We start from the raw sequence: 6,425 nt of genomic DNA on the forward strand, positions 1-6,425 counted from the left end.
GCAGAGGTGGGGCCGGCAGCTGGCCCGGGCAGAATTCCCGCCCTGCTCTCTCTGCCCGCTAGCCAGGGCCTGTGCCAAGTGGATCCAGCTCAGACGGAAGAGATCCTTAACCCCAGCGCCTTCCACCCCCTGATGTTTCTCACCTCTGCCTGTTGCAGGCAAACTGCAGGGGGAAGTTTCCTACCCCCTATTCTGCTCCTCTGCCAGGCCTGATCCAGACCAGCTGCTCCTGGAATTTAGGACCTGCCGCATGGAGACGTGAGCCGAGGCTGCCCTGGGGGGTTATTTCCACGCGACAGAGGGGTTCCTCTGCCCTGAGTTTTAATGGGTTGACCCCCTCGGTAACCAGAGCACCATGGGAGGCGGGAAGGTATGAGTCCCCTTCTCCCACCCTTCCAGCTGCAGCCAGCCAGAGTCCAGGGAATGGCGAGGGGTGAAGCAGGACCTGTGGGCAAGAGGAACCCTGTAGAAACGTAGCCTGCTAGGAGACCCTGAGCAATGTGGGTGCTTCTGGGTGGTAATCACAGCCCCCTGGCCCTGACTAGAGCCCCAGATGTGCCGCAGCGGGTGGAGTTCTGCTGGAAAGCAGGGGATGGAATTTGACCAGGCCGCAGCCCTACTGACACTGTCCCATGAACACTCTGCTCCAGCCTCAGCTGCTGCTTTTAATTCCCGAGGTGCCAGGCTCGAGTCCCGCAGATGGCGACCCCCCTGCCCCCAAAGGCGCTGTGATATGAGCACCGTGGAGCCCTGTTCCGTAGAGGCTGCCTAGGCCTCGCTGCAGAGGAGGCTGTAGGAGCCAGCCCGTGGGGATGGGGGCCATGCCTTGGAGGCAGCGCTGACCATGGTTAACTTCAAGTTTCAGGCGTTGGTTTGGCTCCGTTCCCATGGCCCAAAGAGTAGAGGGTCCAGCTGAGCCCCTCCAGCCTGGCTCTTGCAGGGGGAGATTCATGCTGCAGAGGCTCACCTGGGAGGATGGCACATTTAATGGTGCAAAACTTGGGTGCCCTTTGCTCTCCTGGCATCACCCAAGATCCACTGGGGGGGTTGGGGAGAGATCTGTAGGGGGAGGAGGCGCAAACAAGGGAAAGTCCTGGCACAAGGAACCCTTAAAAGCTGGGAGATGAATGTCCCCAACCCTCAGTTTCCCATCTCCAGGCTGAGGAAGGGTAATTAGTTGATTAGAATGCTGCAAGCTGTTGGCAAGAGCAATTCATGGCTGACTGGGCATCCCGGGGCTCCGCACACAGGTTACAATGCAAATTCCTGGAGATGCTTTCCCCTAGCCAGCCGCCAAACACACCAGCCCTGCGCCCCCTGCTGCACACAGCATAATTGGAAGAGCAAAAGACTCAAAAACTAACAGCAAAAAAAACTATTTCGGTACATCAGAAGCAGGAAGCCTGCCAGACAATCAACGGGGCCACTGAACAATGGAGATGCTAAAGGAGCACTCAAGGAAGACAAGGGTGTTGCAGAGAAGTGAAATGAATTCCTTGCATCAGTCTTTACCGCTGGGGATGTGAGGGAGATTCCCACACCTGAGCCGTTCTTTTTTGGTGACAAATCTGAGGAGCGATCCCAGATTGAGATGTCAGTAGAGGAGGTTTTTGGAACAAATTGGTAAATTAAACAGTAGTAAGTCACCAGGACTAGATGGTATTCACTCAAGAGTTCTGGAGGAACTCAAATATGAATCTGCAGAACTACTAACTGTGGTATGTAATCTATTGCTTAAAAGAGCCTTTGAAGCAGATGACTGGAGGGTAGCTAATGGCAGATGAAATTCAGTGTTGAGAAATGCAAAGTAATGCATATAATCCCAACTATACATACAAAATGATGGGGTCTAAACGACCTGTTCCCACTCAAGAAAGAGATCTTGGGGTCACTGTGGATAGTTCTTTGAAAATAGCCACTCACCGTGCAGCAGCAGTCAAAAAAGTGAACAGAATGCTGGGAACTATTAGGAAAGGGATAGATAATAAGACAGAAAATATCATAACACCACTATATAAATCCATGGTACGTCCACACCCTGAATACTGTGGGCAGTTCTGGTTGTTCTACCTCAAAAAAGAGATATTGGAATTGGAAAAGGTTCAAAGAAGGGCAACGCAGATGATCAAGGGGCTGAAACAGCTTCCATGTGAGGAGAGATTAGAAAGCCTGGGGCCGATCGTCTTGGAAAAGAGATGCCTGAGGGTATGACGGAGGTCTGTAAAGTCTTGACTGGCTTGAAGAAAGTGACAAAAGGAAGTGACAAGAACTAGGGGTCACCCAAGGAAATTAGTCGGCAGCAGGGTTAAAACAAAAGGAAGTATTTCTTCACATAATGCACAGGCAACCTGTGGAACTCACTGCCAGGAGATGTTGTGACGGCCAAAACTATAACAGGGTTAAAAAAAGAATGAGAGAAACTCCTGTAGGATGGGTCCATCAATGGCTGGTAGCCAAGGAGGTCAGGGACGCAACTCCATGCTCTGGGTGTCCCTAGCCTCTGACTCAGAAGCTGGGAAGGGGCGACAGGGGACGGATCACTTGATGATGACCTGTTCTGTTCATTCCCTCTGGGGCACCTGGCACTGGCCACTGTCGGAAGACAGGACACTGGGCTAGATGGACCCTTGTCTGACCAAGTATGGCCATTTTTATGTTCTGTTAGGATCTGGGCACGTCAGGAGCTTTGGGGACAAGCGTGACGGGTTTTCAGACACAATGAGGCCAGAAGGAACCATTCTGATCATCCACTCTGACCTCCCCCCGCCCCCCCAGTGATTCTGGCCTCCAGCCCATAGCTTGTGGTTGAGCTAGCTTTCCTAGGACAACATCCAGTCTTCATTTAAAGACCCTCAGTGATGAAGAATCCCCCCTCCCTCACCCCTGCATCAGTCATTATTTCTCATCCCTGTTACATGCTGGCACCTTATTTCCAGTCTGAATTTATCTCACTTCAGCTGCAGTCACTGGATGGCGCTCTCTCTTTGTCTGCTGGATTGGAGAACCCTGTGCTCTCAGGTGTGTCCTCAGGCAAGTGCTGAAAGACCAGGATTAAGGCACCACTGAACTGCCCTTGGATAATCTAAATACACTGAGTTTCCTCCCCATCAGAAAAGTTGCACTGGTCACCCCAGGACAGTTTTCCCAGGCCGGGAATCTGCCAGTATGGAGAGGGCGTGTGGGCCATGCACCAGGACTCAGGAGAGCTAGGTTCTGTTCCGGGATGTACCACTGGCCTGCTGGGTGACCTTGACCAAAATCCTTCCCGTCTCTGTGCCTCAGTTTCCCCACCCATCCTTTGTCTAATTAGTTTAAGCTGTTTGGAGCAGGGACACTCTCTCAATCTGTATCTGGGCAGCGCCCGGCCGAACGGGCCCCATATCTCAGTCACTGTGTGTCTAGGCAGCGCCTGGCGCGATGGGGCCCTGATCTTGGTCACTGTGTGTCTGGGCAGCACCCGGTGTGATGGGGCCCTGATCTCGGTCACTGTGTGTCTGGGCGGCGCCCGGTGTGATGGGGCCCTGATCTCGGTCACTGTGTGTCTGGGCAGTGCTCGGCGCAATGGGGCCCTGATCTTGGTCACTGTGTGTCTGGGCAGCGCCCGGCGCGATGGGGCCCTGATCTTGGATGGGGACCTCTAGGTGCTACTGCAAAACACCTAATAAAATCCAGTACCAGCACAGGGATGTGACCGCCTGTTAACAGAGGGACCCAAACAAGGTTTGCCTCTAGTCTAACCAGCAGGTGGCGCTGGAGCACACGTCTGCCCCATCAGCACCCCCTGGTTGGTGGGCCCTTCCTTTCAAAGCAGGCAGCCAGCTCTCTGCCTCAGTTTCCCTAACTGTGAAAAGGGGGAGGCCAAAGTCTGCCTGCCTCTTGGGGGTGTGTGGAGGACGGTTAATGCTTGCGTGCAGCATTTGTAACTCTAGTGAAGAGCTGGGTGAGCTGAAAATCCTCCCTGAGCCACCTGCACATGGTTATGGGGGTGCTACTTTGATACCCCGATTCTCCTCCCTGCCTCACCCCCATTTGTATAATCCCCTAGCACCTCGCTATGCAGCAGCCTGGCACACCCTCACCCTGCCAGTGCCCACACAGCAAGGCCCATGGCCCTGCCCCTCACATTATGTCTTGTAGGTGTCAGATGCCCCCACACCCCCCCCCCCCGCCTTTTGATCCACCGGCCTCCAGCCCCTGCTCTGCACTGGTACAATGCTCCCGGGGCCAAACAGCAGGCCCCAAGCCATGGCGAGCGAGGGCAGGGGGCCCCCAAGGGCACTTGGTTGGATCCATGTGATGGGCGGGTGGGGCTGCTGGTGTCATTCCCCGTGGAGCATGGGGATGTGCAAGGGGCTGGGCTGGAATAGGGATCTTGGGACAGGGAGCAGGAAAAGCCGGTGGGGTGGGTCAGCCCTGGGAGAAGCGAGTTTCTGAGGCTTGCACTAAAATAGCCGTCCCCCAGAGCTGCACCCAGCGGCGATGGAGATGCCCCAGCAGTATCCATCCTTCTAGCCCATCCCCACATGGGGCAGGGTCCCTCGTTGCCCCATCCCAGCCCCCAGGAGCAGTAGGGCACAGCTGGGGTGGATGGCCTGGCTCAGCTCATACCTTCTCCCTGGCTCAGCTGACCCTGGGCAAGGGGAATTTGCGCCGCACCCACAATTTGCACACATGGGCCACTCAACACCTGGCTGGAGAGGGGCTCCACCCGCCCCACAGCCCAGCATCCAAGGGTCTGACCTCACAGTCCTCTCAGAAGGGACTTAAAATCACCTTTGACTCCTCCCAGAGGTGAAGTCACCTGACACAGCTCTGAACTGCAGGGGCCAGTTCACCACAGAAACAACTTACAGGGGCAAAAACTTGGTGTTCAGAGGGGGATCACAGCTTGGCGGCCATGATGGGCCTTGTGAGGAGGGTGGAAGAACTCGACAGAGGATTTGATGATATTGGGCTTTTGAAAGGAGATCTAGTACAAATCAATGTAAGAGACAATGCTGAGCCACACAGCGTACAGACACCTCTACCAGACAGAGCAGGGAAGAGATTAGCTGCAGATTTATGTAAATTTAGAGGATAGCATTTTGTGGTTGTTGTGGGCTGTTTTTCCAGGTATAGAGAGAGAAGACGTAATATGTCACAGTATTATCAAGAAACGGACGTGCTCATTCGCTCCCTTTGATTTTCACAACTAGCGATGGACAATGTGACGCTCTGTACCTTGGGGGAACACCCAGCACTCCCCTGTTTATCTTTATAAAATGATTGTGTGGTATTCAATGCAAAGTTAGTCATGTCGGGTGTCTTCGGAAGGCTTATAATGCACTGAGCAAGGTTGTTATAGTGATGTTATAGTAATTGTTACAGTAATGTTATAGTGAGGTTATAGGTTATAACTTCCACGTATATAGTTATGAGGCTGAAAATGTATCCTCATGGCTTAAAGCAAGCCCAGACAAAAACCTCTCCAAGAGCAGAGAGGTAGTTCACACCTCCTCAGGGCATGGATGGGACAAACCCAGCCCAGCCTCACAGGAACAATGGACACTGGCTTAGGCAGCAACAAAAGAATCTATTAGACCCTCAAGGGAGTCACCTCCTTCCTTTGGGCAGTTTGGGACTGCGATGAGGTAATGGTCACCTGACTCTGAAGGGCTGGGGGGGAAGCCAAGAGGAAAGAAAGGGCATGATAAAAGGGAGAGACGTTTGCCATGCTCTCTCTTCCATCCACATCTACAGACACCACCACCACCAAGTGACTGAAGCGCTGATCAAAGGGGAGAGCCTGACGGAAGGGCAACCAGCCAGCCTGTGGTGAGAAGCATCTAAGTTTGTAAGGACATTGAAAGTGTTAAGATCAGCTTAGAATGCGTTTTGCTTTTATTTCATTTGACCAAATCTGACTTGTTATGCTTTGACTTATAATCACTTAAAATCTATCTTTACAGCTAATAAATCTGTGTGTTTATTCTACCTGAAGCAGTGTGTTTGGTTTGCAGTGTGTCAGAGGCTCCCCTTAGGAGAACAGGCCTGGTACATATCAATTTCTTTGTTAAGTTGATGAACTTACATAAACTTCCAGCGTCCAACAGGCATAACTGGACCCTGCAAGATGGAGGTTGTGTCTGGGACTGGAGATATTGGTTAGTGTCATTTGCTTGCAAGTAGCTGGAAGCAGCTTACATGCCAGAGGCTGTGCATGAACAGCCCAGGAGTGGGGGTTCTCACAGCAGAGCAGGGTCAGGCTGGCTCCCGGAGTCAAGGATTGGAGTAGCCTAGCAGATCACTGGTCCAGATAACCCCAGAGGGGAACGTCACAGACAATGAACCACAAAGTGGTGCAGCAGAATGTACATCATTCCACATGAAATATGATTTTAATCATATTCCCAGCAGCCCACATTACCCACAAGCGATGGAGAGGC

The sequence above is a fragment of the Lepidochelys olivacea genome (genome assembly GCF_965140295.1).
Source record: "Lepidochelys olivacea isolate rLepOli2 genome assembly, chromosome: 23".
Lineage (NCBI taxonomy): Eukaryota > Metazoa > Chordata > Testudines > Cheloniidae > Lepidochelys > Lepidochelys olivacea.